The 24,679-nt window shown below is 44.4% G+C and overlaps 1 protein-coding gene across 4 annotated transcripts in view; it reads left to right on the top strand.

Moving 5' to 3' along the window:
- The window catches only part of Cntn4 (contactin 4), a 968,730-nt gene that overhangs the window by 738,477 nt on the left and 205,574 nt on the right, over positions 1-24,679 (top strand). The window contains exon 1 of one of the 4 annotated variants that reach the window (XM_047534797.1): positions 9,566-9,668. The exons of the other annotated variants lie outside the window; for them this stretch is intronic. The gene's annotated coding sequence lies outside the window, so the exon portion shown is untranslated. Of the gene's footprint in view, positions 1-9,565; positions 9,669-24,679 lie in introns of those variants that run through there. 4 annotated transcript variants of the gene reach the window in all.

Genomic DNA, 24,679 nt, shown 5'->3' with positions numbered 1-24,679 from the left:
AGTCAGCAATGAAGAATGAGTTCATCAGTTCCCATTCTCAGTCCAAAATCAGATCTATATTTGGCCTGTGGTCTACAAATATGACTATTTCTTGGATCCTTTTGAAGAAATCTTGATTTTTTTGTGAGCTGGAGTCTCCCCACTATGTATCTAAAATGTATAGTCCCTAAGAAATAGAAGGAATTAAGTTGCAAGGGCCTTGCAGATAATAGAACTGTGTCACGCTCATGGTAGGAATGTGACCCTACCTCCATCAACCACAGTATTAGACACTGCACCAAGGAAGTGTTCCACACACGATATGGTACCAGGAACAGGATCTAATCTTTTACATGGCAGAGGTGCTGAATGTCACCTCTTAAAGGATTAGCTGGGTCATATTGAAATATACGATTTTAAAACAGGAAGAGCTTTCCTTATTCAACTAAACCCAAGTCAGCTCACTCTATCTTTTTTTTATTCCAGAACAATTTAGGACTGAGGCTGTAGCTCAGTGGCAAAGCACTTGACTAGCATGCGTGAGGCACTGGGTTCGATCCCCAGCACCACATAAAAATAAATAAAATAAAGGCATACTGTCCATCTACACTACAAAAAAATTTTTTAAAGAATAATGAAAATATTGAGCCTTTGTTCAACATTTAAAACATTTCTCCTGAGCACTGGTGAAGCCATGTAAAGAATCTGTTCTTCAACAGTGGTAGAAAGCCATTAGGTGTTGAGTTTGTAGTTTGAAAATAACATGCTTTTGAAGAGTCAGGGAAATGGGTTGTCTTGGGGTGAGGATTTATGCCGAAAAACCAGGAGAGTGGATGTTGGAATGTTGGAAAAATCCAAGTCAAGAGATGTTAGTGCCTTTGTCTTGAAAGTGACCCTGGTAATTGGTAATTGGTGCTCCTTTCCCAGAATCCAAATGGAAGAATTTTCTGGACCCTAATTCAGGTCAGCCTTGTCCACTTGTGCTATAGATTCCATCTCCCGTCACCCAACCAAAGACTTTTCTCTATAGACTTTTCTCCAAAGACTTTCTTGAACTGGCTCACTTCCTTCCTGCCACATCACTTCCATTAACATTTAAACATGCATGAACATCCCCATCTTAAATAAAGAAGAAACCCATCCCACCCCTGACACCAAAACAAATCAATAAGGAACTCCTTTGATTCCATTACTTAATGTCTATGGTCTTCTTTGCATCAAAATTGTAGCTGTCATCTTTACTCCTCTTGAATTGACCCTTGAATCCAGTCCTTTAGGACTTTTACCCAGAATTGCTCAAAAACAATTCCCATGGTACATTCTCACTTCTCATCCTATCAGCCCACGGGCAGCATTCAAGACAGTTGATTGGTCTGAACTTCTTGAAATACTTTCTTCCCTTGGCTTTAAGGCTACAACTAGCTTGGTGCCACCATTAGCTCATTGGTGTTCCATTTCAGTCTCCTTTGCTGGCTTCTTCTCATGTCCCTCTCATCAAACCATCTTCTCAAAGTAAATTATAAGAGCCCTCCAGCTCAGGATTGAGACTTTTCATCTCTATCTGTGCTGACTTCCTGGTGATTTCATCCATTCCTTGGTTTTAAAGACTATTTTTGTATTGATATTTCTTAAAAGTCCATCTCTCACCTCTCTGTCGCTTAAATCCTCCACTCATAGAGCCCTAGTCCCTGATCTTCGCCTCACTCGGTTGTCTACTAGACTTCTCAATGATAATGTGACCAAACCTGAGCTTTAGGTCTTCTTAAATCTGATCCTCCAGTAGGTTTCCCAGTTGTATCAAAGGGTAGCTCCATTCATCTAATGGCTGAAGACTGAAAATTTGAAGAAAGTCTTTCATTTCTTTCTTTTTCTTATACCACCAGCCTATTGGTTAGCAAATCTTGACCAGTGTCCCTCTAAAATGTACCCTGCGTCTGACCTCTTCTCTCCTCTGCAACTCCAGTCAAGGACCTGAGCATGTGCATCTTGGATCATCACAACAGCTTTCTAAACTAGTAACCCTGCTCTGTCTCTGCCCCTTTCCAGTGCTTTGTTCTCATAGGAGCTAGAGCAATCCTTTTAAGTGCAAATCAGCTCATAATTCTCTCTTGCTGAAAACCCTTGAAAAGACTTCACTTCTCACGTAGACAAACATCTAAAATCCTTTCCTTGGCCAGTAGTCTCCATGATCTGGTTCCTGACTATATAGTCTCACCCCGCTGCCATCATTCCATTCCAGCCATGTACTGTTTCTGAAAACTCTAAACCCATCTCCACCAGCAGTGTGTCTTCCTCTAGGACACCCGATCTCTGCTCATTCTCACCTCTTCCCTGATATTTCTAAAATAGTACTTGTCATTCTCCATCTTTTATTGTCTTTGTTTTCTCAATAGGATTTAGCACCACATGACAGAATGTTGTTTTTTGAGAATTGTATTTATTAGCAGACTGAGGAATTTCATGTTTGAACTTTAAAACATTTTATATTGAAGTCACCATGGATATATTTGGCAGAAGAACTCAGAAGTAGAACAAATATGGAATATACACCCCAGACTTGCAGGGGGTGCTTCTAGATTTGCTTCCTGAGCCTTTAGCATTGTGTGTTTATTCTACTATTCAACCTAAGATGCATCTGTGGAAAAGGCTGCAGTGTAGTTTTACATGGACTGGGCCATTGTCTATGATTTAATTGAGGGAAACCTAAAAAACTATTTTCTTCCTCTTGTCTACCTGATCTGCCATTATACCTGCAAAATCTCACCATTAGACTCCCCTAATGAAACTAACTACGATTAGAAGTTAACTAGCAATGCCTCCATTGGAAGCCTGTGCAGAGATTTCACTTAAAATTACATGGTCTAATGAACAAGACTCTGTTGAGGGGGCAATAAAGAGAATGTAGTGGCTTTTAAAGAACTGTAGGGACTCTCTCAACCCACCTCCCCTTAATTAACGTTCTGGATAAACAGAGGTGTGCCATTCCTTCTGGAACCCACAGTGACAGCTGCCGAGGTAGGTGAAGGTTCTCTACTGGCTGGCTGGCTGCTCTTAAGTCAATCTGAACCCATCCACTTCTCACTTTTGAGTTGTATGCTGCCAAGAATTTTTTTTTTTAATTCCAAAGTGCATTTATGCAAGATGTATATATAAACATAGACTTAAAATATTACATAAACTAATGAAATAAAGATTCAGAAGGGAAGAATTGTCATTTCCATAGAAAACTTGTGAAACCCTTTGGAGAAGATTCAAGAAAAGTTAATAAGAAAGGAAGGAAGGGAGGAACAAAGGAAGGGAGTGAGGGAGGGTGGGAGGAAGGGAGGGAGGAGCAAAGGAAAGAAGTGAGGGAAGGTGGGAGGGAGGGAGGAGCAAAGGAAGGAAGTGATCGAGGGTGGGGAGAGGGAGGAGCAAAGGAAGGAAGTGAGGGAATGAGGGAGGAGCAAAGGAAGGAAGTGAGGGAGGGTGGGAGGAAGGGAGGGAGGAGTAAAGGAAAGAAGTGAGGGAGGGTGGGGGGAGGGAGGAACAAAGGAAGGAAGTGAGGGAGGGTGGGAGGAAGGAGCAAAGGAAGGAAGTGAGGGAAGGAGGGGGAAGTAAAGGAAGAAAGTAAGGGAGGGAGGAAGGAAGGAACAAAGGAAGGAAGTAAGGGAGAGTGGGAAGAAGGGAGGGAAGAACAAAGGAAGGAAGTGAGGGAGAGTGGTAAGAAGATAGCGAAGACAAAGGAAGGAAGTGAAGGAAGGAGGGAGGAGTAAAGGAAGAAAGAGAGGGTGGGAGGGGGGGCAAAGGAAGGAAGTGAGGGAAGGAGGGAGGGGAAGGAAGGGAGGGCAGAAGGAAGAAAGAAATTGAAGAAGGAAGGAACTGGAGGGTTGAAAGGAGGGAGAAGAGAGTGAGAAGGAAGAAGGGAGGAAGGAAGGAAGGAAGGGAAGAATAGTAGAAGGGGAAAGGAAGGAAGGGAAGGGAGAAAGAGCAGGAGGAGGAAAGAAAGGGAAGGAGGAGAAATGGAGGGACAGAGCGGGGAGAATAACGGGCAGGACAAGTACCAGAGTGTATTTTCAAACAAAACAGTTATAAATCAGACCCTAGAATGATCCTGCACTCATCTTTTTACAAGTTATTTTCTAACAAAAGTCAAACTGTAAATGAGAGTCAGCGATGTGTGACGAATGTAATGGATGTAGTTTCTGTGAAGGTAACACCCCAACCAACAGTCAGATGATAAAACAGATAAGTGATAAGGGACACGGTGGCCTTACATGCAAATGCTGAGAAACAATAAAGGAATAAGTGATTTTATGAATAAGTAATATAAATAAATCATGTATAAATATGTCAAATCTGTGATTTATGATCAATTGGTGCAGTTCCATCAAATGTTTAAGATGTAAAATTGACTTTTTTAGTGGCTTCCCCCTTCTACCAACTTTTTCAAGTTACCAACCAACTCCAGGTGCCAAGAATGTGGGATGAGAGGCTTTTTACATCATTTGAAATCAGCTTTTGAAGGACAGACGTGCAGTGCCATTACAGGCATGTTGGGAAAAACCAGGGAGGTAAAATGCTCAGAAAAATCCTGAGAGAAATGTGCAATCACTGTCCTTGTGGTGCACACGTGAGGCTCACAGAGAGAAAGTTTCTTAAAGCTGAGCTGATTTCAGAAATAAGATCTGCCTCAGTTGACCTCAGGCTATCAACTCAATTCCATTAGCACCTCTTCCGACTTCTTCTCCACGCTGAGATCTTTTATAACATGACTTTTCAGAATAAATCTCAATAGACTGCTGAGCTAATGATGTATAATTCATGGTGTCTAAGTCACCATGACATTGTGATAATGGAGATTTTTTTTCTGTTTTTTTGTTTCTAGTAATCAACTCTGATTACTTGATGGGGTGTGTTCCTTAATTAAATAAATTTGGGACATGCTTTTGGAGATTTACAGGGCTAAGATTTGGAGAAACCCTGTAGTAAAGACATCTGCCCCAATTTTTTCATCCCATTATCTCCCTAATGTGTGGTGTTTTGAGGTAATGTCTCTCTTTTAGTCAGCTCTTTCCCTGCTGTAACTAAAAGCATCTGACCAGCATAATTATAGAGGAAGAAAGGTTTGTTTGAGGGCTCATGGTTTCAGAGGTCTTAGTCCATAGAAGGTCAGCTTCATTCCTTAGGACTTGAGGTGAAGCTGAACATCATGGCGGAAGAGAACAGCAGAGGGAAGCAGCTCACATGATCAGGAAGCAGAGAGAGAGAGAGAGAGAGACTCCACTTTCCAGATACAAAGCCACGCCCCATTCCCACCTCCTCCAGCCACACCTACCACTTCAGTTAATCCCATCAGGGATTAATCCACTGATTGGGTTAAGACTCTCAACCCAATCATTTCTCCTCTGAACCTTCCTGCATGGTCTCACCTGTGAGCTTTTGGGGGACATCTCACCTCCAAACCATAACAGTCTCTTTATGTCCACGATGCTCTGCAAATGCTCCTCTCTACTCTGTGAGCTGATGCCCGTTCTTAAGTCTGTCTTGGTTCTTAGAGACAACTGGTTGACCATCATTCTCTGGTCCAAATCTTCTTATTTGTACCTTTGATTTTCTCAGGTCTGTGTCATACTCAGAAGAGAAAAAGCAAATGATACCAAGAAAAAAAGTAGGACACTTTCTTGTATTGACCAATCTGGTGACCCCAGCACCCATCTGCTTAGAGTTCAGGATCTGGAACATTCAATCCTTCCCAAGCAGAGAGGAAACTAGGCACCTAAATCAGCCCTTGCCTGCAGGTCTTGGTTAAGAAGCTTCTAAGAGCACAAAGGTTCAGGCTCCTGCCTCGCGCAGAACACGCTCATCCAGGGTGAGGCACCAGCAGAGGAGGTCAGCGAATCAGTGTCCACCCAGCAAGTAGTGATCTGAAGGGCCGCGGCAATACTCAAATCTTGTTGTCCCTTGTAGTTACAGTTGACGTGTCAGGTGGTGATGGCTTTGTGTTTTTGAAGCTGGCTGAAAAAGCCTCTGTGCAGATCTCAGTCCTGCCTGCTGCCCCCACATGCCCTCCTTGGCACGGCACCCCAGGCCATTTGTGGTTTACAGCCATTTGTGTCTGTCCTGTGCACACTCATGGGATACAAGCATCTGGCTGATGTTTCTATCAGGTAAACGTTGAGTGCTGTGCTCAGAGCTCTTATTGAAAAAGACCTTCTCTCCATCCCCACCTTTGTCCCCTCCTGTCTCTGCCATTGCCCATCAGAAGATCTTGCTCAGCTCCAGAGATACCCTTAGGGAATGCCAACGCTTGACTTTTCCGTCCCAAGGCTCCTACCTTTTTAACCATAAAGACTCAGAGAGTTCAAGTGACCTGGCCAAGACTGCACAGCTGTGTGCCACCATGGGCAGGGGTGGCTCTGAATCTAAGATCCTACTCTGGGCTTTGAGATAACATGATATATACTTAGAATGAGGCTGGGAGAAGTCTGAATAAGAAGTCAGGGACCTAGTAAGGCAGGAGCGGGACTTCTGGAGGGTGGGGACTGATTTCCTTTTAAACAGAATTAAGAAGGTAGAGTTGGAGAACACCCTTTCTCAAGTCTCCTTGGTGTTGCCTGTTGCACACTGGATCACAGAACAACACTCTTCAATACGGTGTCTGTTATCTAATCCTTCCGTTCCTCAGGAGCCATTGAGTTGCCACTGCCGGAATCCAGTTCTGATGAGCTTTCATAATAATGGGAATTTATTGGCATAAAACTCCCATTAGATGCAACTAGATTTTAGTTCTCAAGGGACAGTGTCAAGACCGTCTGTCTGTCTGTCTCTGGGCTTTGCATTCCTCAAGCTCCCTCTCGCTGCCTGATCACCCAGCAGAAGGAGAATTGCCTCATTCCCAGAAATTTTAGCAAAACTTTCACAGTTGTCTTTCCTGTGTCAAATTGAGTCAGGTGTGTCCATCCTTAAACCAGCTCTGGTAAAGGAAGGACACAGGCATGATGCTGGAGAAAATGGCTGTTTGGCTAAAAGAGGACACGGATCCATTCCTAGAACCAGAGTGGAGGCCAGCCCCACTCCTGAAGTGGAAGAGAAATGTTCCCTGTAGCAAAATTGGGACGAGTCACCAGATTTGTGCTGGGAATGGGAGTTGGAAAGCAATGCCCACTTATCATCCTCTTGTAAGGTACCACTGAAGCCTTGGATTCCATCCCCAAAACTTATTCCAAGATGGAAGAAGACATGTCTACCGTGAATCTCACCAATCACCATCCTGGATTCAGGAGAAGATTCAAGAAGCTGGTCTTGCTGTGTCCCTAGGGCCTAAAGAACACCCGGCCCACAAGAGGCACACACCATTTGCTGAATGGATGATTCGAAATCAGAAATAACGGATGCGGAGTTTCAGTGGGGATCATTAAAAAACTTCGGGAGATGCAAAATGTCGGTGGCCTCACAGCAGTGTGAATTCATTCAAAATCACAAGACCATACTCTTCAAAATGGTTGACGTGGCGATTTTTACATGTATTTTTGGCTCAATATTTTTTAAACATAAGAAAAACCTTAGGCATCAGGAAAGACAAGCTCTTGGTAGATTGGGGGAGCCTCTTGCTTTCCATTTAAGCTTTCCAGTCTGTCACTGGACCTGAGGAATTTAGCAGTCACCCACGGGAGCATTGGAGAAGCCCTGGACCACCACAGTGGAGCTGAGACATTAGCTGCCCATTTCATATATGATCAAGTGACCCAAAATGGTGGAGTGATAGAAGTCAGGACTTAGGCTATGAACGCATATTACGTAAGAAAGCAGTGCAGCTAAGTTCTCTGCAAACCCCCTTCACCAGGCCAGCAAATGCTCATCACAGGCCAGCTTATTGCCCCAAAGAAATAAGAGATTCAGGATTGCCTGGTCTTATTGATACCGCTGTTTACCGGTGACGAGTCCTGCTTCCTCAGGTGTTGAAGTATAACGCCGGAGAAGCACACCGAGGCAAATGTAGAGTGGAAAATGCAGCTTTATTAAAGAAAAGGAAAAGCAGACGGAAGAAGGGGACCCAAAGGCGGAATCCATGGGATGAGCAAATCTTGTCCTTTTTATGGGTTTCATTCTCCCATCTCTTTTCCCCCTTATCTCCTCCCTTCCTGCCCACCGGATTAGGCCTGGTTTTGAAATGTAAAAAGCGAAAAGCGATGGGGCAGAGGGAGGGTCAAGGTGTCTCAGACAGGCAAGGACCCAGGGGGCATTGATTAGCACCTTCTTGCCTGCAGTCTCTGGCAAGGGCAGGTAAATTTGGTTATCAATGGGTTCTGCATGTCCTTGATATTCCATTCTCCCATGGCAGTCTCCAACTTCCAGAGGCGGATGGCTTGATGGCCTCTATTTTCTCGATCTGACCCGATTTCCTATTTCTACACTAACTGCCTGTCCCCAATTCTGGCTTCATTATGGTTTCTCATGAGAAGCCATCCATGCAGGATTTTATACAAGATCTTTCTACGTTGTGAATGTGAGTCATCACTTTTCAAAAATTAATACATTTGCATGGGAAACAGAATGGAGTTATTTTGAAGATCTGGCCCATGAGCCAACAATTTGAAATATCCGTGGAAAAATGCTACCATGTCATTCCATTTATTTTCAGTTTCTCCGTAAGAGTTGACTAGTGTTCATTGGCACATTATAGCTTTTTATACACGTGGTTAGGACAGGTATCCTGATCCCCGTTTTGCCCTGGTAACCACCGAGGTTTGAAGTGAAGAGCCCTGAACTTGCACCTAGATCGTTGACAGTGCTCTGTACCATATGAGCACAGGGTACCCTATGCCCCTGTAATCCCAAGCTCGGTCCTTGTCCCCGATGCCAATTCAATAATGAGGACGTGGTTTTGAGAAAAAGGAAAAAGAAGTCTTATTGCTTTGCTAGCAAAGGAGACGCACAGGGGACTCCTGTCCCAGAGGCTGTGATTCTGCCCATCAGCAGGAACAGGGGGATCGTAAAGCTATTCAAAGACCACGTTCCAGGTGTGCCCTGACGCGGTCCCAGGGCCCCTGATGGTGTGTTAACATTCGCTTGCTAATGTGGGACATATTCACTTCCTAGATCCTCAGGCAGATTATCTGCTTCCCGTGGAGCAAAGATAGCTCAGGGTAATCTTGTTCCCCCCAAGCAGGTTAGGGAGGGGGAGAGGGAGAAGAGGAGAAGGAAAACTAGTCCCTTTAAAAAATAAACCTCAGAGCCATATTCAAAAGGTGAAGTGGACCACTCTTACCACCCCCACCAAGTTGTTTTATGTGTCATTTATGCAGACAAATTCTTCCCCCTAACCTTGGAGCAAACAGTTTTGCAAGTCTTAGCAACTTCTTTTAGTAGGGTGGGAGGAAAAACCATCACCCATGCAAAACTATAGAAACAGGCTTGTCTTTTGGGCCATAATAAATATAATAACTAGGGAATTGAAATCAAGTATTTTCCATCTTGCCAGAGATGGATAGATTCCCCGCCCCCATCCCCGGGAACCTTTAAGAATGCGTTTAAACCCTGGTGGCATGCGGGCAGAATCGTGAATGTTTACTGTTGCTGCGGCAACTGGGAATACTGCGATCTGGAGCAGGGCAGGAGCCTGGGAGTGGAAGATAAGCTGTGTCCATTATTGAACATCTGTCAAACAGCTCGCCAATTTAAAGTGACAGACGAAAAGCTTGAGATCGAAGGTGGGTAAAATGTACCTACTGACATTAAGTCCAGAATGTTGGTTTTGTCTTGTTTCCCCACTCTTACAGGAGGATAATTAACTTTTCTTTTCATCTGCATAAAGGCAATGTTTCCTGTTGGGAAGATCTGGTAGCACGTGTGATTATTATTATTATTTTTGTTCCTTAACCATCTTCATTTACCTCTATGGGATGCTGCTTGGCAGTTTCTCGGCATGGATTTTTAAAGTTAGTCTCCATGTGTAGATTATTTAGCCTTTTTGCATAGATGATTTAATGAAGAGTTTATGACTGTAAGCTCATGGTTCACACGTGACAGAGGCGTGAGATGGGAGAGACCCGGGATCAGCAGCTTTCCTTTATTCTGCAGCAAGGTCCGTCAATCAGGCCCGGGAGAGCTCATTTTCTGGGTATGGAGCTGGCCCCCGGGTTACAGAAGAAGTCTGGGTTTTAGAGTTTCTTTGGAGATTGTAGACGTGCAGTTTGGACAATCAGGGACCTAGTTGTGCAGGTTAAAATTTTAACTCAGGAAGGCGGTTGTGAAAAGGTGGAGACTCATTGTTCCCTGGGGAGGGAGGAGTCCAGATTCCGAGTGAGGAGCACTCAAATCTCCTCCCTTGCTTTTCTTTCTCTGGGATCCATTGTTTCCCAGAGTTTCAGTATTGGCTGTGACTCCTTTTAGGACTAATTTGCAATGGTGCCTCCTTTTAGGACTTGTTTGCAATGGGAGAGGTCAAAGGCCAGGGCCCATCAGTCAGTCTCCGCCCCTTTCCTTCAGGGCCCCTTGTCATTAGGAAAGGATTTACTGGGAGGTTAATGCTTGACTGGTGTCCCCTCCCTCCTCCCGAGCCACACTGTCCCTCCATTTCTCGTGGGCGGCTGTCTTGTGGAAATATTATTTCCCATAACCCTTCAGTGACATCACACTGCGTTTGGTAAAGGAATATCCGTTCTATGGAGTTCTGCGTTTTGTAGGAGCAGAGGTGGGAACCGGTGCCTGTCACCACCTGCATCTTCCCGCCTGGCTCCCAGGTCCCTGGCTCCCAGGTCCCGTCCTAGCCTCTGCTGGTTTACAGAGAACAGTGGCCTCTGGTTCTTCACACCGGTGCCAACACCCGCTCTCTCTCCACCGTCAGTCATCACAGATCCCTGATGGCTCCTTTGCCTCTGAGTCCCAGTGATACCGCTGTTTACCGGTGACGAGTTCTGCTCCTTCTAATGTTGAAGATTGAACACTAGAGAAGCAGCCAAGGCAAGCAGATTAAGCAGGTTTTATTTAAAGGTAGTAATACAGACTTCTCCCGGCAGGAAGAAGGGGGCCATGGCTGATGTCCTAAAGTCCCAAGAAGTGAGCGCACCCTACATCTTTTATAGGTTAAAGTCTCTTTTGTTCTCCAGTTCTCTCCCCCCTCATCTCTCCTTCCTGCCTAGTGACTAGGCCTGGTTTTGCATTAAGTGAGAAGCCATGGGCAGGGGGAGGGCCAAGGTGATTCAGGCAGGCAAGGGCCCAGGGGGCATTAATTAGCAGCTCCTTGCTTGCAGTTCTTGATAAAGGCAGGTAAATTTGGTAATCAATGGGCTCCGGAGATCCTTGACATTCCATTCTTCCAGGGGCAGTCTCCAACTTCCAGAGGCCGATGGCTTCATGGCTTCATTTCCTCGAACTGACCCGATTTCCTATTTCTACACTAACTACCTGTCCTTAATTCTGGCTTCACCAGGGCATCCCCACAACCCCCACGCAGCCCTCCGCTAGCCAATACCAACGGGGCAAAGCCCCACAGTCAAGTCCAGATCTCTCGGTCACCCTTGCCCAGGAATGATTTCTCCCCTTTGCTTGCTGGTTTGCTGTTCATGAACCGTTTGTGTATTTATGGCCTCATCTGGTCATCGAGCTTATAAAGTGAAAAGAGAGAGAGAGAGAGAGAGAGAGAGAGAGAGAGAGTTATTATGTGCTGCACTTAACATTTATCATTGCCTTCTCTAATCCCCGTTTCCAGAAAGTGAGAGCATAGTTATGTTTAAGTTACAATTTTTACTACTTCCGTTTCTTGGCAAAATGAACATTATAGAGAGATGAGCAGGTTTAATTTTCTGGCCTGGTTTTATTTGAGGTTTTAGTGAGTCACTTTTCCTCCCTCTTCCTCACACTCCTTCTCTTACTGTCTAATAGCTAGACAGTAGATATTATTACCCCCTAGAGGTGCACCATATGCATACACCTAACTGAAAATAAGTTCAGAAAATAAAGTACCGCAGAGAGTTAGATACTGGTGTGGCTTTATTAATTTTAGATCCTGACCTCTTCTTTTTATATGAGTCGATGATTTGAAAGCAATCTTTAGGATCATTCTAAATGAATGTGTATTTCTTCCAATGATTCTATCCTTCATCTCTGCCTTGTCAATGATATTAATAAGCATTGTTTATCGAATGCTACTGTGTTCTGGACCCTGTGCTGAGTACAATGAGTGCTTTGCCTATAGTATTGCACCTGATCCTTTCAGCCACCCTGTGGAAGTGTTAAGCACTATTATGCCCATTTTGCTGATGAGGAAATTGAGTCTTAAGTAAGTTAAGTTGCTTTGCATTCTCACAGTATGGCAAAGCAAGATTTCAGGACCGGGTAGTTCTAACTCCAAACACTAGGGACACAAGTTGACCAGTTATAGTCTCCCAAGATGAAGGTATTTATTTAAAACACAAAACAAAACATGATTTTGCTTAGATGTCAAAGAGCTTTGATCATTAAATAGCATTTTTTTAATTTTGAATTTTTTCTTGAAATTGACTTTTTTTTTCCTAGCAAAACTTTGTTTTATTGCCTTCTGGAGTTACAAGAGTCTTTGGTGAGAAGGTACCATTTTTGAGGGCCAACTAATATTAAAAAAAAAAAAAGTGGTAGTCGCCAAATGGGGAATTAGCTTGGGAGTCTTTTTCCAAGGACATCCAGAGGGGACTAATAAAGAGTGATAAAAAGAGGCGATGACTACATGGCGGAGGGAAGGTGTTAAGACTCTAAAGGGGAAAAGGAGGTGACATAGATTTCTAGTGGTCAAGATACTTTTGGCCACCAGAGCCTAGAACCTAGTCCACTTGGGAATTTTATTTGTGTGTGCATGAAGGCATTTACTGATTTAAAGGGGGAAAAGCAGATTTCGTGAAGGATGAGGATGTTCCTTCAAGTTGGCAGCCAGGGCCCGCCCTCTCTCCCTGCCGGTCAGCTGAGGCTTCACCTCTCACACGGCTGACTTAGGCATCAGGCACCCTGTGCCAACAGCCTCCAGTCTCGAAATCAGTCCGGGCGGAGAGAGGCCCTTGGAACTCCACTTGGATTTCAAAAAATCTGATATTGGTTCTCTTAAGTCACATGATCCTTAGGAGACCAGTGGCTGACTTGGGAGAAGCACGCTAAGGCAAGTATATGAAGCAGGTTTTATTTAAAGGTAATAATACAGACTTCTCCCAGGAGGGAGAAGGTGGCCATGGCTGATATTCTAAAGTCCCCCCAAGAAGTGAGCGCACCCTATATCTTTTATAGGTTGAGGTGTCTTTTGTTCTCTAGTTCTCTCCCCCCTTATCTCTCCTTCCTGCCTAGTGACTAGGCCTGGTTTTGCATTAAGTGAGAAGCTATGGGCTGGAGGGATTCAGGGCCAAGGTGATTCAGGCAGGTAAGGGCCCAGGGGGCATTAATTAGCAGCTTCTTATTTGCAGTCCTTGATAAAGGCAGGTAAATTTGGTAATCAATGGGCTCCGGAGATCCTTGACATTCCATTCTCCCAGGGGCGTCTCCAACTTCCAGAGGCAGGTGACTTCATGGCTAGATTTGACCCGATCCTCTATTTCTACACTACCTGTCCCCAATTCTGTTTTCAATGCGGTGATACGACTGGCCACCCCCTGTCTCATCCCCATCTCTGTGTCTGGCCTGTGAGGAATGAAGACCCATAGCCTCAGAAGCAATCTGAAGGACAGCGCTCAGAAGGAGGAAACTAAATAAAGCCAAATCGGGGTTAACTGATCTGGTTCTGCCCCCGCCAACTCCAAGCAGACTCTAACCATTGCAGTCAGTGAATATCTTTTGCTTAAAAATTCCAAATTAAAAGAAAGAAAGCCTTTTGCTTGGGAAGGACAGTTTCATATTTTATAGACCACCAGGCCAAATGCTTTTATTAACTGGCTTCCCTGGAGCATTAGCCAATAAAAGGAAGAGGTGGGAAGGTTATAATGAAAGCTGGTATTTTCTTAGCAAATTTGATTGAGGTTTAATTTTTACTCAGAATTTAATTGTCAGTCGTCTGAATTCTAGATCCCTTCTTTAATTGAAGAGGCTATAGAATTGTTTAATAATCTGTTGAAAAGACTGTGTATCAGTGACTTGTGTAGGAGTTGATTATATTACTTGAAGGCTTGCTCTGTTAGTCATATTACGGCTCGAAGCCTTTAAAAATGTAAATAATTATAGTTTAATTGACATTTCCACTTATTTATTCAAAACGATTCAGCATTTCTGAGTATCCATTTTAGTTCCCGTACTGAATAATTCTTTTTCTATTTCCCCAGAAGTCGCTAAGCTTAAAGTAATAAGACAGATTTTGATTATGCTGTGACAAAACTCACAAATTCTATTCCTTGTGATTTGTGTAGCCTTTTCTCCGGAAATATTTTCAAATGCGGCTGATACAAGTGACATGAACATCTTGATATTTCAGGACTTATCTGCTCACAGAGTTCCCTGAAATTGCAAACATCTCCTGAGTGCCAGAGGGGGATTAGGTATATAATGTGGCCCACAATTGTCAACCAGAGCGTCCTGATTCTACCTCAGACCCCTGATTCAGCATCTGGCCTGAGGACCACCTCCAGATGACCATGTCACTGACTCCGTCAAGTTGACGATTGCTGTCGCAATAGTGTCTAGCATACGAAAAAAATATGCGCCATGTTTTTAAGAAATGCCAATTTTATTCTCAATCCCAATTCCACTGTTTCCTGAGATCTGGGAATAGTTCACTTTGTAAGAAAACCCACGAAAACCACGCCAGACATGGGAAATCACATAAGGGAGTTTATTAAGCAAACAGTGTCTCCCTGCAGGGTAAGAGAGAAAATGAGAGGAAAAAAGAAAGGGCGCGCACTAGAGAGAGTGGAAAATGGAGGAGGAGAGAGAAAGAGAGTGAGTAGGAGAGAGAGAGCATGAGAAAAGATGGCGGGAAGCTATTCTTAAGCAGTTGAATTCCACAGAGCTAACAGGGGACCAATAACGGAGAAGGATACTTGCAAGCTGATTGATGAACCAATAGCTAGCTAGGATGTTCACAGACTGACAAGTAGTTGGGAGGCGGGGAAATGGCTACAGCGGAAGGGGCGGGGAGAGCAGCTTTCAGACTGACAAGCTAGGTTGTGCTGCAACGGAAAGGGCGGAGGGGAGCAGCTTTGTATTACACACTTCACTTATATCTCACGTTCCCCAGTGAAACGCATCTCCATTCCTCTAATTTCTAAAAATGGATGGGGGCGGGGACAGCAAATGAGATCAAGGACAAGCCAGCTGCCAGCGTTTTGAGAATCTGAGGAGGTCGCTCGCTGTGGAATACTTTCCCAGCATGCACCAGGCCCTGGGTTCCATCCCCAGTTCCAAACCTACAGAAAAGTGTTCTGAGAAGGGAAAGAATTAAGCTTCAGGTTAGCTGATACACTTAAAGGCCAAGGTGAAAGTCTGACTCAGTGGAACCGATCTTATGGTCATGTTATCAAAAACTCGGTCCTTGTCCCCAATGCCAAACGTGGTTTTGAGAAAAATGGAAAAAGGGGTTTATTATTTTTCAAGCAAAGGAGAAGCCCAGGGGACTCCTGTCCCCCAAGCTGTGGTTCCACCCATCCCTGGTGGCTTTATTTTCTTAGTGGTGCTAGGGATGGAACCCAGGGCCTTGTGCTTGCACACTCTACCAGCTGAGCCCCCCAGGGGCCTTTTAAGGAAAAAAATATAGACTCCCTCCAGGTGTTCCCTGCTGGAGGGCTGAGATTCACTTGTTAATTTGGGAGATGGCTGTACCTTAGATCTTCTGGGGACATCCCCCAAAGCCTGAATCCCTTGGGTCCTGTAGCGGGTGTGTGCTCAAATGCAGATAACTAGGTCTAGGGTGGGAAAAAGGCAATCCCGTTCCCTGCCCCCAAGTTAGGGAGAGTGGAGGGAGGAGAGAAAAAGAAAAACCTGTTGTAAAAATAAGCCGTAGGGCTGGGAGGACTGGATTCAAAAGGTGAAGTGGACTACTGTCACGGTCACCAAGCAGGGAGATGGGATGCTCACTTAGCCCCGGCTTGTCCTGCCACCTTTGAGTGAGAGCTCTAGCCCAGGTCACTCTGGGTTCCTGTATCCCCCGAGGAGTGTCATCTGCACAGGACATTTAGTTTCAGTTACACCCTGTGAGCCAGCTGCCTCTCTGGGCTCATCCTCTCCACATCTCCCAAGTCCTTCCCCTCTTGGGTAACCAGTCATCTGTCTTTCCGCTTTTTTGTAAAACTGGCACCAGAGGGTCAGAAAAAAATGGAAAAGGAAAGATTTTCAAGGGGAAGACTTATTAGGTCTTCAGACTTAAAACTGGCGGTTCCTAATATCACAGAACTTTGGCCTTCTCTTGTTACCGAAATCTCAGTCTTTGTCCCCAATGCCGATCCAATTGCAAGCGCACGGTTTTGAGAAAAAGGAAAAAGAAGGTTTATTGCTTTGTTAGCAAAGGAGAAGCACAGAGACTTTTCGAAGAGGTGACTCAAAGGCTGCATTCCACGCGCTCTCTGTCTGGAGTTGTAATTCACTTGTTAATCTGGGAGATAGTCATTTCTGAGATCTTCAGGTGCCATCCCCAAAGTCTGGATGACTTGGTTCCTGTGGTGGGTGTATGCTCAGGGACACTCTGCCTAGGATGGGGAAGAAAGGTAATCCTGTTTCCCTGAGATTAGGGAGGGGGAGAGATTAGGGAGGAGCAGGGGAGAGGAAGAGAGAGAAATATATTTTTTTATAAAATATATTTTTGTAGTTGTCAATGGGCCTTTATTTTATTCATTTATATGTGGTGCTGGGAATTGAACTCAGTGCCTCACACATGCTAGGCAAGTGCTCTACCACTGAGCTACCAGCCTGAGAAAGAAACATTTAAAAAGCAGCAAGAGTGCTATTCCAAGCATAGAGTGGACCATGGTTAGAAAATGGCAGACGCAGATGGTGGGAAATGTCACAGAACTGGGGCCTTCTGAGAAACTGAGGCAGCGCCAAGACCCCTTCTTCAGATCCCAGTACTTGCAGCCAAGTCAGAAGGATGTCAGACGTGTGGCTCAGAGTACCAGGAAAAGGTTTATGGAAGGGAGAGGAGAAGGGAAAGGGGACACTCTCCAGGGACATAGTGGGTTCTCTCAGAGAGGCGAGGGACAGCGTGCCTCTCCTGCACTCCATTTTATTGGAGCTCCCAGAGAAGTTTCCAGAGAGTCCCACCCAGGTCCACCTTCTGAATTTTGACAGACAGCTTGGGGGTGGGGGGCAGACTTTTAAGTCCTGCCTGGTTACCATGACAGCACTAGGTCACCTTGGTCCTAGCTGACTGGTTCTAATTGGATTCCTGATCATTTTTACAGGTGTTGTGGTTGGGAGGAATTCTCCTTATCTTCCAGGATCTGGTCTGTGAAAAGGGTCCCAAATATCTCTACCTTTAAAGTAACTTGGGCTTCTCTATCCATGCTGTTTCCTGCCTGCATTTCCTTGCAGGTAGCAGGTGGTTGCTGAGGAATGGGGCATAGCCTGTCCGCTGAGGCCAGCCAGGGCTGCAGGGGAACTGCTTCTTAGCAAAGAAAGCCTGTGGCGTCAGCACCGTGGCCCATTCCATAGAATGTTTCGCTTAACCTCCTGTTCCCCCATCCTCCTCTGTCTGTCCCCTATCAAAAGCATGGCACCCTCTAATTTCTTTCTCAGGAATACTCTTGGTTCAGTAATGATATTGTTGCTCCAGGAAGCTCCTGACATTTGGAATTCCAGTGCAATTCAGCTGATATTTACTGAGTTTATTATAGACGGGGAAAGACAAGTGCTGGTCTACCAGATGTCTTCTTGTCTGCCTGTCGTTCCCAAGTCTCTAGGTGGAGGAGGGATGAGCAATTGCATCATTTGAATGCAGAGAGAGCAGTTTTCACAGGTGGAATAGGGTGCCAATGGCTTTCAGGCAATGAGCAAAATAAAGAAATACTTGTTCTGTTGTTGGGGAAAGACCATATATATTTTCTGGGGCAAAATTTTTTTAAAATGGCTCTTTGAAGCATATAGCAGTTAAACTGAGCGGAAGTTAGAAGACTGTTCTGAGACAGGCTTGCAGGAGCCTAGGCAAGGAACGGAAAAACCCAGAATTCCTCAGGGGACCCATGGCTGTTTTTCCACTTTTCCTTAAGAAACTACTTAGTAGTATAAACCTTTCTCAGAAGAAATTCGTGGTGAAGCGTAAATGGTAAATAAATAAATAAGGGGGGAGGGAACCTCTCTGCTTAAAGCCCAGGTGAAACTGTGCCTTCTCTTTGCATCTGAAAGTGACCTTTAAGAGAGTCAGTCAGTATCCTGTGAATAAATTAACCAAGGACACCCCACAGCCCCCCTAGGGTTTTGCTGAGTTAAGCCTGAAGGATACTCTCTCTTACACAGACGGAAGAGTGGAAAGCTAAGACTAGGTAATTTGAGGTCTTGCAATGCAAGGATTTGAAAAACGAGCTTGAAGATTCTTTTACTGAATCCAGGAGGCAATGGCTCATGGAGGATTTGTGTGGGACAGAAGGACATGACTCAGAGCCGCCCTTTAGAATTCACTAGACCGTGCTGTGTGGGTTAGCCTGAATTTTGCAAAATGCAGGACTTCCTTAGGCCAATGATGGAATGGAGAGATGGATCTATTCAAATATATTCAAATCAATGGGACTTGGAGGCTGATGGGATTTGCATTCTCTGCTGCAAAGGGAACCTTGCCGCTTCCTGAAGAGAATTTGGGGTTTGGCAAAGAGGTTATAGGAAAGGAGCTCCAGTGTTGAGCTGGAAGAGTTTTATTGTCTGATTTAAAATCTGAGTTTTATTATCATTCTACCATCTAAGGAAAGAGAACTTTTTTCTTTCTTTTTTTTTTTTTTTTTCCTAGAGCTGGGCGTGGAACTTTGATAGGAATCTCTTTAACTGTGAGGCAGTTTCTGTGTTATCTGGAGTATTTCACACTTGACTATCAAAGGGTACCTCTGCTCAGCCTTTTGTGTTAAAACTGCCCTTCTAAGGTTCTGAATCTCACTCAAGCTTGAGAACCACTTAGTAGAGTGGACTCTGCTGCTCTACCTAGATTGCTCTTGAGGATTAATATCTGAGAACTGTGTTTAGATTTCAAGGAAAGTCCACCTTCTCTATATCTATTTGATTTGCACTGTTTTTAAAACGTGCAGAAACTGTAAAAGACTCACTCACCTGTCAAGCAAAGTATGTCTACACGGTCACTTTCCATCTTCCACTTAAAAACTTAAGCACACAAGCAGAAAGGATGCTTTTCTGTCTAAAAATTCGCACCTTCTTCCCTTGAAGGATGCAAACCTTACTGGTTCCAGACCTAGTTAAGGTCTCTGTAACTTTTTTCAAGGATACATTTCTAAGAGCAAAAGAGAGTCAGAGTCTCCCCCTGGGAAATCCAGCAACACATCCCGAGGCAGTGAGCTACATGTATGAGATTTAGTTGAAACCTTTCCACTTACAACCTATTCTATCACCCACTCATATCTGACTTACCATCAAATCAATGTATGAAACTGCTCCCAAGTTCAGTTCCTTAACTTACACCCACAAATTTCAAAAGAAAATCTTCACTCTTGAAAATGCCTATTTTGCCCCATAAAACAGAGACAAGAAAGCCAGTCTCACATAAATCATGGAATTTGTAAGCCATTTTCAAGGACTATAATATTTCATATTCAATAAAATTCAAGTGAGTGGCAGGCACTGAAAATATCACTAAGTACAGGAGTAGCCCCTTCAAGGCTAATTTTTAGAAATGCTTGCCACCAGGTGGGGTGAGATTTAGCTGGAAGCTTCATCTAATCCTGGCTTCATGAGGTCACCGTCTCATTCCTTCAAAATCAGTACAGGGCGAATATCCTTTATCTGAAATGCTGGGGACCAGAAATGTTTCAGATTTCAGAATCCTCGAGATTTGGGAACATCTTGCATATACATAAGATGATATCTTGAAGATGAGACCCAAGTCTAAACACAAAATTCATTTCTATTCCATATACACTTAATACACATGGCCCAAAGGTGGTTTGATGTCACTGGCTCTTCGCGGTACCAAATCCACGGGTATTTGTCACCGCCTGCAGCAACAATTTGCGCGGGTCTTTATCGGTGGTGGACTGGAAACGAACTGCTTCTATCTTTCTTTTAGTGGGCTGCTTTCTCGCTTATTCGCTTGTTCCCTGGGCTATTGAGGAAGAAAGGCTTTTCTTAGAGAGAGAGAGAGGGAGAGGGAGAGAGAGAGACTTTGCATAAGAGAGAAAGGGAGACTTTGCTTAAGAGAGAAGGACTACGCTTTCAGAGATCTATATCTTCGTAGTTCTGCTGCTTCTTCTTAAAGGTGTGTCCTGCATCCTGTGAACTAAGGGTGCGTCTATCTGAGGTGCTTCTTAGTGATGCCTCCCGCGTACTGCGATCTACCTATCTGTGATCTAGAGGTGTGTTCTCAGTTCTCCGCTCTGCGACCTGCCTTCTGCCGCTGCCCCTACTTGCTGCTTCTATCTGCTTGCCGCTTCTTCTTCTTCCTTTCTGCTAATGGCTTCTCCGCTTCTTTCTGCTAGCTTCTGCTCTTCCTGTCGCTCCTTACTCTCGCGCCCCTGCCCACCGCCCACTTATATTCCCTCCAGGAGGCAGAGGGCGGCCACACCAGTTGCCCCATCATGGCAAGGGTTAAAATGAGCAGGCCTGAGCAGGCGTGCTCGGGAACACCTGTGCACGCGTTGTGCACGTGGACTTAACTGAATACGGCCAGTGATAAATCACCTGAGTGCACTTATGTCAATTAACCTCCTCACTGCCGATGTGATCAGATGCCATTCTGGCTGGCACAGCCCCCAACAGTTTGATGCACTATTTTGAATAGCTTTGTGCAGGAGACATTTCTCATGGTGGGATCTTCCACTGGCTTCCTGTCCGTGCTGATAAAGTTTAGCAGTTTGGAGCATTTCGTGTGTTGGATCAGCTTGCACTGAGCGGAGGAGTTTGCACTTTTCGCGTCAACCCAAGCTGTGTGGAGGCAGTTGCCTGAAGCCCTGTCCTGAGTCTGCAGGAGTCGAGTGTAAATGTCAGCCAGGGGCGTAGGAGTGGCATTGCGTGGTCCTAGTGACAGACAGACGCCATCCCTGTTCCAATCAGCACCTATAAATAATGCAAACAGGATCTGGACCCCGAATGGTCCTCTTTGATGCTGGGAGACCTGCCTGAGCCAAATTCTCGGGGCTCCAGATCTTTCATAACAAGAGTCTGGAAAGCTGCAGCCATGATTTCAGTGACCTAAGCTGCAAAGAGTCACAGCCGCCTAGAGCTGTTAGGTACCCCTCATCCGTCTTCTATTAAGGAAGGTGCCGTATCTCGCCTCCCTTCACCCCTGCAGGTTTCAGCTGCTCTTAGACCCATCCCTACACTCCTGGTTGCCCAAGCATTGCTCCCCATCTTCCCCTGCATTTATCACTTAGTGTCCTAGACTAACAGGAGAGGATATCAGAGGCGGCTTCCTCAGAGGCCAGAAGTTTCTCTGTCCTTCTTTTCTTGGCATAGCTCACAAAGCTTGCAAACAACACATGCTGGATCGCTCTTGCTACCTCATCAGGCAGAATCACGAGTGCTGTTTGTCCCTTTTGTCCCTAAGGTTCTTGATCCAGTTTTTTTTTTTTTAATTTTTTATCTTACTTACAATTTATGGTATTTTCCTTTCCTAAAAGTCAGAGAAAGATAACTTGCCTTTCCATTTACAAGAAGGTAATTTTTACTAAAAAGTAAGGGGAAAAGATATCAGTGGAACTTTGATCAACGCAATTCTCAGTTTAGGCAGGGAAGTTAATCTTTTTTTTTTTTTGTACTGGGGATTGAACCCAGGGGCACTTACACACTGAGGCACATCACCAGACCTTTTTAAAAATATATATTTTATTTAGAGGCAGGGTCTCGCTGAGTTGCGAGCGGCCTCGCTAAATTACTGAGGCTGGCTTTGAACTCACGATCCTCCTACCTCAGCCTCCCAAGCTGTTGGGATTACAGGCATGCACCACCATGCCTGGCTTTTCCTTTGGGTCTTCTGTTTTTCAGATGAAATGCAAGAATAGAAATTACCTTTCAGCCCCAAAAGCACCGAAGCCAAAACCCAGTCATGTCTCTTCACACCAAATCCAGGACTCTTTCCGGATTCTTCTCCATCTCCTCTTTTGCCCAGGAAACTGCTGTCTGGTTCCAGTCCCTGTCTCCCTAACCACATCCCAGCATTTGCCAATGCCGCTGTCCATTCCAGTACCAAGCTCTGTGCTTTTACAGACAGTTAGTACTTGGTAAATATTTGACCAGCAAATGCATTCGCGTTTCACATTTCATTTGTAGAATCACTTAAAATGTGTTTTACACGTTTACTTCCTCCAAATCATATCCGTTTAAATTCGACCCCACAAATACTGTGCACCAGGTGGGATAGGTGTGGACAACATTAGTTACAGATGTGGAGACTCTCATGCTGTTTATTAAAGCCTAGGTTGGTTACAGTGCAAACTCTAGCATCAAAGTCTCCTATTAATTCTAGTATCCTCCTCCTACAAAATACAGCACAGCACCAGTCCACTGAGTAACTATGGGGTGATGTGTGTGTGTGTGTGTGTGTGTGTGTGTGTGTGCGCGCGCGCGCACGCGTGCATGTGTGTTTTCTAGTTCTTGATTTTGCCAAAAACTAACCCATACAATTTTTAGCAATTATTTTGGGTTTCTTTGGACCTTACCTTCCTTATCTATCAAATGAATCAAATGAGGATGTTGGATTTGATGGCATGCATAGAGAATTTATGGAATTTTAATGTTGGAGGAGACTTGAGATCATCTGACCCTACTCCTTCAACTTACAGATAAGCAAAACTAACCTTTTCTAGGTCCCAAATAAAATTATACAAAAACATTTGGCTTCCAAACAGAACCAACTCTCCTTTTTTTTTTTTTTTTTTTAATTTTTTTGCAGTGCTAGGGATTGAACCCAGGTCCTCATGCTTGCAAGGCAAGCACTCTACCAACTGAGCTATCTCCCCAGCCCAGAACCAACTCTCCTGAACACCATGGCTAGCTCCACAATCACATCCCTGCCGGGTACCAAATGTACAATTACGATCCTCTCCTGTAGCTTCTCTAGACTTCCTTTTTCTGATCGATAAAATTGAAAGCCTCGGACTGGGGATCCTTTATATTTAAAACTTCGAGGACTTAATTAAGGCATCTTTAAAAGCTGATATCTTTGCTGTCAGTGGGCTAGAAGTCCACGTAATGAAGCATAATGAACTCTAAAAAGAAATTGGTGTCAAGAAAAGTGCAGATCATCCACCCAGAGAGCACATTTCCATTGGATCCATTTCCTGAATTTGAAAATAGCTCAATTGGTGTCGTTTCTTAAAAATAATAGCTAAACTTCCTTTCCTGTTGACCCAGTGATATCAAAAATGAGAATCCACTGCAATAGTCAAGTTTTGACATTAACTGCCAATAGCTTTGGATGCTACAAATCAGAAAAGTATCGTTAGGTCCTTCTGTCTTCTTTAGTATCACATTGGAACTCGTCTCAAATCTTTTCAGCTGAGCATCAGAATCTCACAGTCTCTTTAATATATTGCATTCCAAGTATCTGTTTACTCAGTTGTTAAAAATTGCCAATGGGACAGAAACTGTCTGTCACTTCCAGAGCAATTAGTGTGTGAAAACTTATCAAAAGAAATCTGTCAAGTTTGAGTAAGTATAAATATTGCATGGAAGTCCCTAAGGAAATCAAACTGAGTGGGAAACATTTTTTTTTTTTTTTTTTTGATCACTGCCGCACAAGAGAATTTATTTTGTTTTATTTACTTGGCTCTCTTTTCCAGAATGTTGAGAGCATTTCATGTAACCCAATGGATTAATGTTTGGCTCCGATAAAAATGGATTTTGGTTCTTAGGGGAAATCTGTGTTGAGTGGTCTAGCTGTCCTGCTCTTGACTGTCAAATGTCAAAAGCTCTTGTTTTCTAGAGGAGCACTGGAATAGGAGCTTAGTCGGGACTAGACTGCTGTCCACGCTGCTGCTTGAAAATGCTCTTCCTGGGCCCCAGAATCTTCATGCCTTCAACAGGATGAAGGGGAAGTGATCTGTCGGGAACCTACTGTACTTTCTGTCTGCGCGGATATAAGGTTATCACGTATTGTATTTTCCTCACTCCTCTGTGATGGCCCTGGACATACATAGAAGCAAAAATAGAATATTCCCGGTGGTGATATTTGCTCTGAAGAAAACCACGTTTATATCCCAGTGAGAGATTTGCCCTGTGTTGGGGGCGCTCAGCACCGAGCCTGGTGTGATTTCACCAGTTTAGCAGCAGAATCCATTGCTGACCTTTGAACTTCAGGACTGGACCCTATTTTCCTTGGTCGGACATTGAATGGGTGGAGCTGAGCACGTTTCTGTGATGCTCTTCTTGACCACAGAGGTGTTGTGTTGCGTTGTTTTCTTTTGCAGTATGAAAAGGTGGTTATGTTGTTACACAGTGATTACTGTTACCATCCAGGGCTGCTGGACTCCTTGTCTCTGTTCAGCAAAGAACGGAAGAACAGGACTCAGAGATCACAGGCAAGAAGTAGGTTTATTGCAAAGTGACAGAGACAGACTTCTCCTGAAAGAAGGGATCTCAGAGCTGGGAGTCTAGTGGGGAGGGTGGGCCTGTTCTCTTTGTGGTCTCTGGAATT

The sequence above is a fragment of the Sciurus carolinensis genome, chromosome 19 (assembly GCF_902686445.1).
Source record: "Sciurus carolinensis chromosome 19, mSciCar1.2, whole genome shotgun sequence".
Classification (NCBI taxonomy): domain Eukaryota; kingdom Metazoa; phylum Chordata; class Mammalia; order Rodentia; family Sciuridae; genus Sciurus; species Sciurus carolinensis.
The sequence above is the reverse complement of the archived record's forward strand: the minus strand, read 5'-3'. Positions and strand labels throughout refer to the sequence as shown.